We start from the raw sequence: 12500 nt of genomic DNA, 5'->3' as shown, positions 1-12500 counted from the left end.
ATTCCCACCCAAACTGCCCTTATGTGCAGAGTACCAGAGGCTGAATGAACACTGTGTTACTGTGTTAACCCCCCACCGCCGTCTTCGGAAATGGACACGGCCACCGCGCAAAACAATTTGCCGAAAATGTGGACGATTTGCCACCCGAGGTGACCACAGTGGGTCAAAGCCGCAATCTCTTGGAAGAGAGGAAGAGCAAGTGCAATCACGTTACCACGGTGACACTACGTGCCTGTGTAATAAAAAAAAAAACTAATGCAGAAGGAAAAAATACTCCCTGGCAGTCACCCCCGGCAGCAATCTCAACAGAGAGTTTTTAGATTGCAGTGAAATGATTTCTAATGCCTTCTCTCTTTCTCTCCCTGCACAAGGAAGTAAAAAAAAAAGACATATGATGACCCGCAATTCTACGTGCAAGGAAAACGTACTGTGCCGTCCTCGACTGGAGTTCACAGTGTGCGGTTCACGAGGCACTGCGTCGTAATAATAGAGAATTTATCAGCGCAGCAGTAAATAGTGAAGCAAGCTGCTGAACTCTTTTTAATGGTACATTAAGACGAGGCACAAAAGGTTTGCACGGCTAATGTGCCTTCCTCACTCCAGGGTAGAAGCCAAGCTTTTGGATCCTGGCATAGTTCCAGACATGCAGTAGCTAAAATCCTCTCATCCAATTTGCTATAACACGAGATAATGAGATATCAATTTTTACCAGGTAATAACACACCTGACTTATGCCTTGCAGGTTCTTAATCCACTGTGGTTATGACTCGTTCAGATGATGCTTAGTACTTCGTTATAACACAAAAACACATCTGAACAGATTATGCCACACAACACCCGAATCTTCGCTGCTGCAATACCAACTGAAGGCTATCCCATATTATTACCAGGTAATAGCATAGCAGATGTTTTGAACGGATCGCGCCTCAAATTCAACACCGTAATCCCCTTGTTGTTGTCACATCACGTTCTGGTGTGGATTATCACCAGATAATAGCACGGCAGATGTCCCCAACATGCACAATCTGGCTGCCGCGCTGGGCTGAGCCGGTAGGCTATATAGCGGGCGAAATCAACGGGAATAACCGCAGGGCCGTTATCTGGGCACGGTGGCAAGTAAAGCCTCGGGGTGTTGGTGGTGGTGGTAGTGGTGGTGGTGGTGGTGGTGGTGACGGGGTATGCCGGTGAGCAGCAGAAGCTTTGCCATGTCACGTCCTGATCCCTTGCTGAGCCCGCTGCGCCAACTTGCCCATCACATCTCGTATCTCACTACCCTCCTGCCTCGCTCTGCTTCACGTCTATTCGCTCCGCGGAGCACTATCCAGGCCCAGCACACACACACACACACACACACTCACACAAAAATTCTCTCTCACACACACACACACACAAAGACTCTCTCATATATATACACTACTAACAGAAGCTTATGCCGCCTCAGTCACAGTCTCACGCAGGCGTACACAAATTGAAAGCCCTGTAGTCGTCCTGTGCGTGCTGCGCAGATTGGCAGGCCTAATATCCGCGGTGTCAGGGGGAGCTTGTAAGATAGAAGGAAAGAGGGGCGAGTTGAGGGAACGTGCAGATGTGATGTGCGGAGGCGCTGCGAGCTACACCTCACTGAGCACGCTCTGTTGCGAGTGAAGCAGCGGTGGGTATAGGAGTGGGTGATGGGGGGGAGGAAGGCGGCTGGGTGGAAGATGGGGTTGGTATATGGAGGGAAAGCGTGTGAGGCTGAGGCTGCTTCTATCTATCTCCCGTCTGGCACAGTGGTGGATCCTGCAGCACTGCCGCACAAAGGAGCCTCAGCATCAGTCCATCAGCAGCAGTGGAAGTGACAACAACAGCAGCAGCAACAGCAGCAGCAGTAGCAGCGGTGACTGGCAACCGGGAAGTTCCGAATTCCGTTTCTCTCGGCAACCAAACAAAACAAAGCAACCTGCCAAATCTCCTGCCAGAAACTCCTCAGTGCTGCAGTGCCTGTTGTTGTGTTTGCCTTCCTTTTCTTTTTCGATTTCCTCTTTGCCCGTCCACAATTGCACCTGTTGCCCTCAGCCGCTCCCTGACCCAAAGTGTAGAGGTGATGGGCCGGCCTCCTGGCTGAGTAGTATTCTCTCTCTCTCTCTCTCTCTCTCTCTCTGTCCTGGGGGGTCACTCCTCTACTTGATCCCCAGTCACCGCCTTCTTCTTCTCCTTCCCTCCTCTCTCCCTCTCCTTCCTTTCTTTCTTCCTCTTCCTATCTCCTGGATGTCTTCTTTTATTTCCTCCCCTTATTCCTGTGCCCAGAGTAGTCCCAGCAACAGATCGCGGTCAGAACTCTGTCCCTCTGTCTTGACTGCCGTTTATATAACCTTGTCTCTCCCCATCATCTGTGTGTGCGTGTGCGTGTGTGTTTGTGTGTGTGTGTGTGTTCAAATATGAGAAGAAAGAAGAGAGCGAGAGAGAGAGAGAGAGAGAGAGAGAGAGAGAGAGAGAGAGAGAGAGAGAGAGAGAGAGAGAGAGACCAAGAGACAGATGCATGTGCAACAACATTTTTTTGTTATCTTTGTGAAGGTTAACGAGATGGGGGTTGGTTTCTTGACTGCGATGCTATTGGGGTGTGGGGGTGGGGGATGTGATGTGATGTCTTGGAGGAGTCCACAATGGTTGTCTTTCAGATGCCCCAAACAGACAGGCGGTTTGAGGCTGCACCGGCTCCATTTAGGCAAGGGAAAGGGGACGGGGTGGAGGAGGGTGGAGGGCGAGAGAGGATACAGTGGGAGCCGTTTGGTACGCAGCTCTTTGGCCTCCAATCACAATCGGGCAGTTCATGTTCTCTCTTGGCCATCCCAGACAGAGGCCTCACAGACACACTGGGGGTCACGAGACTGTTGTCAGTTAAGAGCAGTTATTAGCGTAAAGCAGGGGTTCTCAATCTTTTTCAAACAAATGCCCCCTGGACCTCGTCCTAAGCCTCCCAACACCCCCTTGACCTCATCATAAGCCTGCCAACGCCCCCTTGCAATTGTTAAAATGTAAATGGACTAATGCCCCCAATGACAACTAAGCACCGGCCCATCTCAACTGTTTCCATTTGTACTCCACCCTTGGCCCCCATGTGTGTGTGCGTGTGTGCGTGTGTGCGTGTGTGCGTGTGTGTGTGAGTGTGTGTGTGTGTGTGTGTGTGTGTGTGTGTGTGTGTGTGTGTGTGTGTGTGTGTGTGTGTGTGTGTGCGTGTGTGCTATGTGTAGCACATGTACTATGTGCGGTTGTATGTCCATGTGTGGTACATAAAGAAATCCATGCATGTATACTGATACACTGACTGTTTATGTGCATCCTTGTATGCACGCACATGGAGGAAAGCCAGCTGTACTGGCGTCTGAATGCGTGCGCTAGCGACACTGAATGTGTTCTTCTAAATTGAATGGCCTAGTTTGGGTGCGTGGGCGACACAGTATGTTTGAGAACAGAAGCAAGCTGACGAGGAAAGGGAAAAGCCAAGAGAAAACAAGGGAGAGAGCGAAGGAAAACACAGAAAGATGGAGATAAAGAGAGAAGAAAGTGGTAAAAATGAAAAGAAGCGTGATGTAGAGAATAGAATGTAGGCAGATGAACACTGAAAGAGAAAAAGAGAGAGAGGAATGGAGAGAAACAGGCAGCAAGAGAGCGAGGTGAAATATAAAGTGAAGGAAAGCCAAAGGGGAGAGAGAGAGAGAGAGAGAGAGAGAGAGAGAGAGAGAGAGAGAGAGAGAGAGAGATTTACAAATCACTTCTGGGAGATGTGGAATGGTTTGAGTGAAACAAATACCTCAGATTTTCCAAACCAATATGGTAAAACCTGGAAAACACATTTTGACACATTTGTGCAATGAGATTCCTCCCCACAAAGAAATGTCAATTATGAAACAATCAGAAAAAAGTTAATATCCCTTGAAAACACAATTAAAGATGACCAAAAGCCTCCAGTCTTTCCAATCACTAAATTTGAACTTGAACCCAAAATTAAACATCTAAAATGAATGAATCTTGCGGCCAGATAACAGAGGAGAAATGATTAAAAATAGCACTCCTGAGCTGCAAAGGGCCATACTGAAACTATTCAACATCATCCTAACCTCTGGCTCCTATTCTGATATCTGGAGCCAAGGGTACGTACACATCATATATGAAAATGGAGATAAATTGGACCCGAATAATTACAGAGGCATTTGTGTGAACAGTAGTTCAGGAAAGGCGTTTAGCTGCATCTTTAGTGACCAGATTGCAACAGTCTTCCTTAAGGACCACAATGTCCTGGGCAAAGGTCAATAGGCTTTCTCCCAAATTTCCACACATGAACCACATGTACACCCTTCAAACAATTACTAAACATGTACACCAAACAAAAAGAGAAAAAAGTATAGTATTTGATTTTTGGTTGATTTGAATTTGGCACAAAGGATTATATTGTAAACTTTTACTAAGTGCTGTAGGGGGTTAAATATATCAATTAGCAAAGGAAATGTATTTCAAACACAGCAACTCTAAGAAACGTAGCAATAACATCATCGAGACCTTCCCTCAGAACAGAGGGGTGAGACAGGGCTGAAACCTCAGTCCAACACTGTTTAATTTATACAACTGGCAAAGCAGCTGCAACAATGTACAGCTCCTGGCCTCACTCTAATGGACAAAGAATAGTGGGGTCGTAATAGGCTCAGTCATTTCAAATTGGTGTTAAAGTTTGGTTTTCACTTCCAAGTTGAAGTTTAGGGCCTATAGAACAATTTGAGTTCGAGTGTCAAACACACAGATAACAAAATGGCCTGCGGGGGGCGCTCTAAAATATATAAACTACTATAACTTTGGATTAGTTAAACCAAATTTAACATATGAGGTATGTATGGATTCAGCATGAAGAGGAGAAACCGGTGAGCTAAGTGTTTGGTTACCAGATTAAAGACACACTATGTAATAACACACTTTTAGCCCATGGACAGCTAAATCCGGGCTTTTTTAAGATAAAGGGTGGAAATGCCCTCAAAGTTGCAATGAAACATAATGTATTGTTACAAGTTATTGTAAATAAAGCCTGGGTTATCACTTAACTTGATTTGTTCAGAATATCCCTGAAGCACACAGATACTTAGGATACCTATACACAAATATGGCTGCATAAAGCCTATATTTAGCACCCAACTTGCAACTTTGAGTTTATGAATTTAGGATCATGAGTACCAGCTTTTTTTCAATCAAGCCATCATTTTATTCACAACTTAAACACTTTATATCTGGAAGAAATTAAATCGATAATAATAATGATAATAATAATGATGATGATGATGATGATGATGATAAATACTATGGGGAACATCATTTTTTCCTGCGTTCAAAAAGCAAACAGAAGACCATAGGGCTAACATTTATTCCAATAATTCACTCTACAATAACTATGACAGAGAACAGATACAAAAACAGTCAGTGATCAGTCTTAGAAATTGCATGTGCACTTGCACAGACGTGTGAACTTTAACTCTGCCTTCATGCACTTGCACCGAGATCTGGCAGGTCTATTTGTACAAGTACTAGTACAGCTGCACTTCACCTCTAGTTGGAATACATCTTTGGCAACTGCATCTTTAATAGTGTAGTCCAAATCTGGGAACTGTTCATTTGTTACCAGATTGGCAGGCATTTCTGGCAACTACGCTGGTTGTCATTCCTGTCAACTACGCTGGTAATAAATGGACAGTTCCCAGAGAAGATGATTGTGTCTACCATGTATGAAATAGTCCTATAGTATTATTTAGTATGCTTGCCAAAGGCCTCTGCTTGCCCCCAGCAAGCATACTAATTGTTCTCCAACAGTTTATTTAGTATGCTTGCGGGAAAGAATACTAATTGTTCATCAACAGTTTATTATTATTATACATTTTTCCATTCACCTCGGCATATGGGAATCGCCATTCATTAGTACGGCGGCTTTGAATCGTTGCAGCGTTCGAGATAGAGACACGGTTCGAGTGCCAAAACTAACGGCTCGAAAAGGGCTCAGGGTGGTGTATTTTTCGCTGGCCTACCCCCTTTCATTCGTTCACCAGACTTGTTTTTCCTCAGTTTTCTCTCTGTTTTCCCCCTCATTGAAATGAATAGTAGAATGGTCAAGATGATGATGTCACAAACTGTGGCAGTTAGAGTGAGAGGTGACCTGATCTGGGGTTTTTAACTAGGTATCAACTAGGTAAAGGCAGAGAGAGTAGAGAGAGAGAGGTTCCGTTGGCCCATTGTTTCCGGGTTCTATTATTGCAAGGGGGGGAGGAGGGGATCCCCCTTTAGGCAGACCTAAGGACCTGTTCTATTCATTGTAGGAGTATTATGACACGCCCCTTTAGGCAGACCGGAACCTGGTCATGTTAGGAGCCCATAGCAACTTATTACACTGGCATATCTCTAGAATCTCTGGTAAAGGCATTGTCAGAGAGGTCTTGGCTCTGAATACAAACTGTGTGAAGATCATAAGCCAACTCTTAAAAATGTTTCAAATAGAGCAGTTTTAAAATCCCTATGATGTGACCCCATTCACTTACAAAAAAATGTGTGAACACAATCAATTTTTTCACTGAACCATTTGGCCTAGAAAAGTGATCTCAGCTTTGACATGAAGAGCAGGGTTGTGCCATTTGTGTTTCAATATCATTTGACAACTGGCAAACCTTTTGGAGATATGACAGTGTAAAAATAAGGCTGCACATATTACTCAGCTATTGACTACCAAACTGTCACCGTTAGAATTTTCATTCATACACACACACACACACACACACACACATGCAGACTTGTAGAACTTCAGACCTCTTCTGTCACCTGGGCAACCGTGGCCTAATATGCTGCTGTGGCCACTCTATACAGTAAGTGGCAGTGGCCTACTGGGTCGGGTGTTGGTCTGTCAGAGGGTTGCAGGTTCGAAACCCACCCTTACCTCTCCCTACCCACCCATTGCTGAAAGTCACATGAAGCATCTCCATACATGCACACACACACACACACACATTCTCTCTCTCACACACACACACACACACACACACACACACACACACACACACACACACACACACACACACACACACACACACACACACACACACACACACACACACACACACACACCTCTCTCTCTCTCGCACAGAGAGACAAACACACACACACACACACACACACACACACACACACACACACACACACACACTCAGACCTCTATCTCTTTCCCTCATGTTTCTGTGTGTGTATACAACAGCTCTGTGTGTGTGTGTGTGTGTGTGTGTGTGTGCATAAGCCGCAAGCATACTAATAGCATTGTCTCTCCGGAAATGCAGTCTTATTATTAATATTATTATTATTATTATTATTGATTTTTTATTTTCTTCCAGATATAACGTTTTTTTGTGATTTATGTGTGAATAGAATATGGCTTGATTGAAACAAGTTGATACTCATGATCCTAAATTCATAAACTCAAAGTTGCAAGTTGGGTCCTAAATATCACATAGGCTTTATGCAGCCATATTTGCATATAGGTATCCTGGGTATCTTTGTGCTTCAGGGATATTCTGAACAAATCAAGTTGAATGATATCCCAGGCTTTATTTACAATAACTTGTAACAATAAATGATGTTTCATTGCAACTTGGAGGGCATTTCCACCCTTTATCTTAAAAAAACCCTGAATTTTGCTGTCCATGGGCTAAAAGTGTGTTTATGACATAGTGTGTCTTTAATCCGGTAACCAAATACTTAGCTCACCAGCTCCTCCTCTTAATGCTGAATCCATGCATGCCTCATTTGTTAAATTTGGTTGAACTAAAGAAAAGTTATAGCAGTTTATATATTTTAGAGCGCCCCCCGCAGGCCATTTTGTTATCTGTGTGTTTGACACTCGGACCCAAATTGTTCTATAGACCGTAAACTTCAACTTGGAAGTGAAAACCAAACTTTAACACCAATTTGAAATGACTGAGAAAAATTGCACATGCCTACGACCCCACTAGAAGTAATTTCTTTCCTACTTGAACAGCAAGGGCATATCCAAGGACACATCCTTAGTTTGTTTGTCTCTGCTGAGACCATGGTGAAGAAAGACAGTGAGTAAGAGAAAGCCAGAGAGCAACGGAAAGAAAAACAGTGAAGAGAAAGATGGAGGAAGGAACAGGGCCGTAACCAGACATTTTCAAATACAGAGGTCAAATACTGCGTGCATTTACTGCACACTGTACATTTAGAATGCCTCAAACACTTCAGTCAAAGTTTTAAGTGTGTTTTCCTTAATCACTGCCTTGAGGATAAATGGGGGTGGCGTATACAGACTGAATTTATCATTGTTGATCATATTTCGATTTATACATTTTACATTACTGAAAAAAAATACAGAGGATATGACTTCTGTGTCCACAATGGTAGTTACGGCCATGGGACGGAAGAATACGCTAGTCAGGTGCATGTGTTTTTTTTTCTCTCTCTCTTCATTTCACTGTCTGGGCATGCTCAAACACAACACCCTCTGGTCCACCTGTCGTAGGCCACTGTGTTCTGTGTAGAGACACAGATGCCATTTAATTTGCCTTCCTGTTGTCTCATTTTCGCACTCTCCCCCAAAAGACTAGGGGTAAAACTGGCGCGACTATGTGTGTGTGTGTGTGTGTGTGTGTGTGTGTGTGTGTGTGTGTGTGTGTGTGTGTGTGTGTGTGTGTGTGTGTGTGTGTGTGTGTGTGTGTGTGTGTGTGTGTAAGCCACATGTGTTTGTATTTGTCGCAGTGGTGCTTCTCCCGTCTACTATCCCTCATTGCGGTCACTGTTGGCACGCCTCTCCACCCACCCACACACCCACACACACACACACACACACACACACACACACACACACACACACACACACACACACACACACACACACACACACACACACACACACACACACACACACACACACACACACACACACACACACAGTATTTCTCTGTTTCTCTCTCCCACTCAAACATGGACACTCAAAATCTCAACAAAGTCTCACAGCCTAGCACTCTCTCTCTCTCTCTCTCCATCTTTGATAGCCTCTTCCTCATCAGAGACATGCTGGGGCTGGCCCAGGGGCACCAGCTGGACATGGGGCTAGTCTCCTTAGACCAAGAGAAAGCTTACGACAGAGTCAGCCACAGCTACCTCTTTGAGGCCCTAGGGGCCTTTGGGTTTGGGCCCTCTTTTGTGTCATATGTCAGGCTGCTCTACACAGAAGTATACAGCCTGGTGAAAGTTAATGGAGCAGTGACACGACCTTTTAGAGTGGGTAGAGGCATCCGACAGGGCTGCAGTCTATCTGGTCTCCTCTATACAATTGCCATTGAGCCACTGCTGATACAGCTGAGGAGGAGTCTTCAGGGTCTCACAGTTCAACGTTCCATGGCGGAGGAGAGAACTGCAGTGAAACTCATCGCCTATGCTGACGACGTCACAGTGATAATAAGGTCACAGGAGGAAGTTGCAGCGTTGCTCTCTTCACTGGATATATTTGCCAAAGCCTCCTCTGCGAAGGTGAATTGGGGGAAGACTGCATCGTTTCTTCTGGGGGGTTGGCAAGACCAACCACCTCCGCGCCTCCCAGTACAACAACAATGGGGCAGGACTGGACTTAAAATTCTGGGGGTGTGTTTTGGGTCAGAGCAGTACATGGAGAAGAACTGGGATGGACTGGTTGATAAAGTAACCGGTAAGCTCCGGCGGTGGGAGTGGATCAAGCCTCAACTGTCATACAGAGGTCGCGTGCTAGTTGTCAACAATCTGGCAGCTTCAATGTTGTGGCACAGGCTGACAGTTTTGGATCCTCCTGCTGAGCTTGTCTCAAGCTTGCAGAAGGTATTCGTCAACTTCATCTGGGACAGCAATCACTGGCTGCCCCCTGGCCTACTGTACTTACCGGTAGCAGAGGGGGGGCAGGGCCTGGTGGACATATCGGCGAAAGTGAAAGCAATGAGACTGCAGTCGGCACAGAAGCTGTTGTACGGTGAAGACAAGCCATGGGTGGATTTTGGCCGAGCAACACTTAGGGCAGCTACCCGAGGCTTCTTTGACCGGCATGTGTTCTTACTGTCCCACAGTGAGCTTGTTCAGGTCACACCGCACAGCTTCTATGGCTCGGTGCTGAAGGCCTGGAGTTTATTCACAACGGCAAGAGAAGAACATTTTGGACTGGAGGAGCCTCTCTTCTCTAACACCTTCTGGGTCAAACAGCCTGTAACTCAGAGCAGTGTTACTCAACTCTTGCTGGGAGCAGGAGTAACAAAGTTAAAGGACCTCATTGACCAAAGGGAGGGGTCCTGGCGGTCAGCTGAAGACTTGGCCTCTACACTTGGGGTTAGGTCCCTGAGGATGGTGGAAGGCCTTCTGAGGGGGTGGAAAGATGGCATGCCAGCCTGCTCTGCTGGCTTTGTAGACAGTGTGCTAAATGGGGGGTCAGCGGAGGCTGAATGCCCAGACATAAAAATTGCTGCTAGACAAGCTATGCCGGGCAATAGGGATGGGCAGCTGTTAACCAATCAGGGACTACAAGCTGTTAGTTTTAAAGCTGTTGAGAAAAGGACATTGTACAATCTGATTGTTAAGTGTTTGCATTTTAACGTTCTTAAAGACCGACCAGACACTAAGTGGAGGGCTCACCTTTCCAGTAGTCAGGTAGCACCTCCAGCATGGAGAACACTCTATAAAGGCCCATTACCGAAACGCTCAGGTGACCTTCAGTGGCGTGTGCTGCACTGTGCCTTAGCCACAAAGGTCTTTGTTGCTAAACTTAGACCTGATAAATCTAGTGTTTGTGGGGTCTGCAATGTACCTGATAATGTGTTTCACATGTTTTGTGACTGTGTTAAGCTGCATGCTCTTTTTACCCTGCTGGACAAACTGTGTAGCCGCTTTGGCCTCCGCTTCTCTAAGGAGGTTTTCATTTTTGGGGTCAAGTACTCCAAGAAAATGGGACTAATGTGCACAGTGGTGAACTTTCTCATGGGGCAAGCCAAGTTGTGCATTTGGAAATGTAACAGACTGGAGGAAGAGGGGTGTGTGGGGGACCGGGTGGGAATGTTCAAGGCCTTGGTTGAGTCCAGGATCACTGTGGAGCATGCCTACTACCAGGCTATTGACAACCTTGAACTATTCAAAAAGAAGTGGTGTGTGGATAAAGGGGTGTGGACAGCTATTGAGGGTGGTGGGTTAAGGTTTCTTTGGTAAGGGGTGTTTTTAACGGGGTAGGGTAGGGTGGGATGGGAGGTGGGGTTGTTGTGGTGGTTGTGTGGGCCATGGTTGGTTCAATAAAGGGATTTTAAAAGTCAAAAGTCTCTCTCTCTCTCTCTCTCTCTCTCTCTCTCTCTCTCTCTCTCTCTCTCTCTCTCTCTCTCTCTCCCCCCCTCCCTCCTAAACTGTGCTCCACATCAACAACCCTAATGGCTTTCATTGGCAACCACGATAGATTAAGAGTTGCCATAGCACTTACAGGGCTTCAGTCAGCTGCGTGAGGGAAATATTAACACTCATCAACATCCTTCACCTACCCCCACCACACCACACCACACCCCTTCCCACTATCCACCCTCGAACAAACCCCCCCCCCCAATCCCCCATGGACACACGCCCGCCTCAGCAACAATTACTACAACTCCTCGGCATCCTCTATAACACCCCCCCACCCCTATCCCACAACTCCCTCCCTCCCCCACACACACACACGCACGCACAGACACATATGCACACACACACACACACACACACACACACACACACAAACACAAACACAAACACACACACACACACTTACACACGGCTGCATCGTCAGCCCCCCTGATTAAGCATGCTGACCTGCACCTCACTTATTAGACAGCTAAGTGATGCAGAGATGCGGTTACACCTGACAGACGGCCTGAGGGCAGACCAGTAAGCAGAAGGGGGGGGGGGGGGGCGTGCCGGGAGACTGGTGGATCAGAGACAGATACACACACACACACGCACACAACAGCAGACAAACATGCATACACACACACACACACACACACACACACGCGCGCACACACACACACACACAACTGCAGACAGGCATGCATGCACATACACCTGCAGGGAGGCAGGCAGGCAGGCAGATATGCACACACGGGGAGAGAGAGAGAGAGACAGAGAGAGAGACAGAGAGAGGGAGAGAGAGAGAGGCAGACAGACAGACAGACAGAGAACAAGAGAGAGAAACAGAGACAGACAGACAGACAGACAGACAGACAGACAGACAGACAGACAGACAGACCGACAGACAGACAGATAGAGAGTCAGATTGCATCTCTTATGTCTGTTTAAAGGCTTCATGCCTGTTCTCAAATGTCCGACTATTTAATGTACATCAACACGACGCATCTCCCTGTGTTGACGGAATGCTTGTCAGTGTTCATGCAGATGCGTGACACAGTAAACTAAAAGGGAATATCTCTTTCCGTCACTCTCCACGCGTATATCGA

The 12500-nt window shown here is 46.3% G+C and overlaps 1 protein-coding gene across 3 annotated transcripts in view; it reads right to left on the bottom strand.

Moving 5' to 3' along the window:
• cadm4 (cell adhesion molecule 4) overlaps positions 1-12500 on the bottom strand; it is a 304741-nt gene that overhangs the window by 91852 nt on the left and 200389 nt on the right. For 2 of the 3 annotated variants that reach the window (XM_063198997.1, XM_063198998.1), the window contains exon 1: positions 1-2314. This exon is cut by the window's left edge and continues 603 nt beyond it. The exons of the other annotated variant lie outside the window; for it this stretch is intronic. The gene's annotated coding sequence lies outside the window, so the exon portion shown is untranslated. Of the gene's footprint in view, positions 2315-12500 lie in introns of those variants that run through there. 3 annotated transcript variants of the gene reach the window in all.

The sequence above is a fragment of the Engraulis encrasicolus genome, chromosome 5, assembly GCF_034702125.1.
Source record: "Engraulis encrasicolus isolate BLACKSEA-1 chromosome 5, IST_EnEncr_1.0, whole genome shotgun sequence".
In the NCBI taxonomy this organism is placed as follows: Eukaryota; Metazoa; Chordata; class Actinopteri; order Clupeiformes; family Engraulidae; genus Engraulis; species Engraulis encrasicolus.
This window is presented reverse-complemented; position numbering and strand designations above follow the sequence as displayed.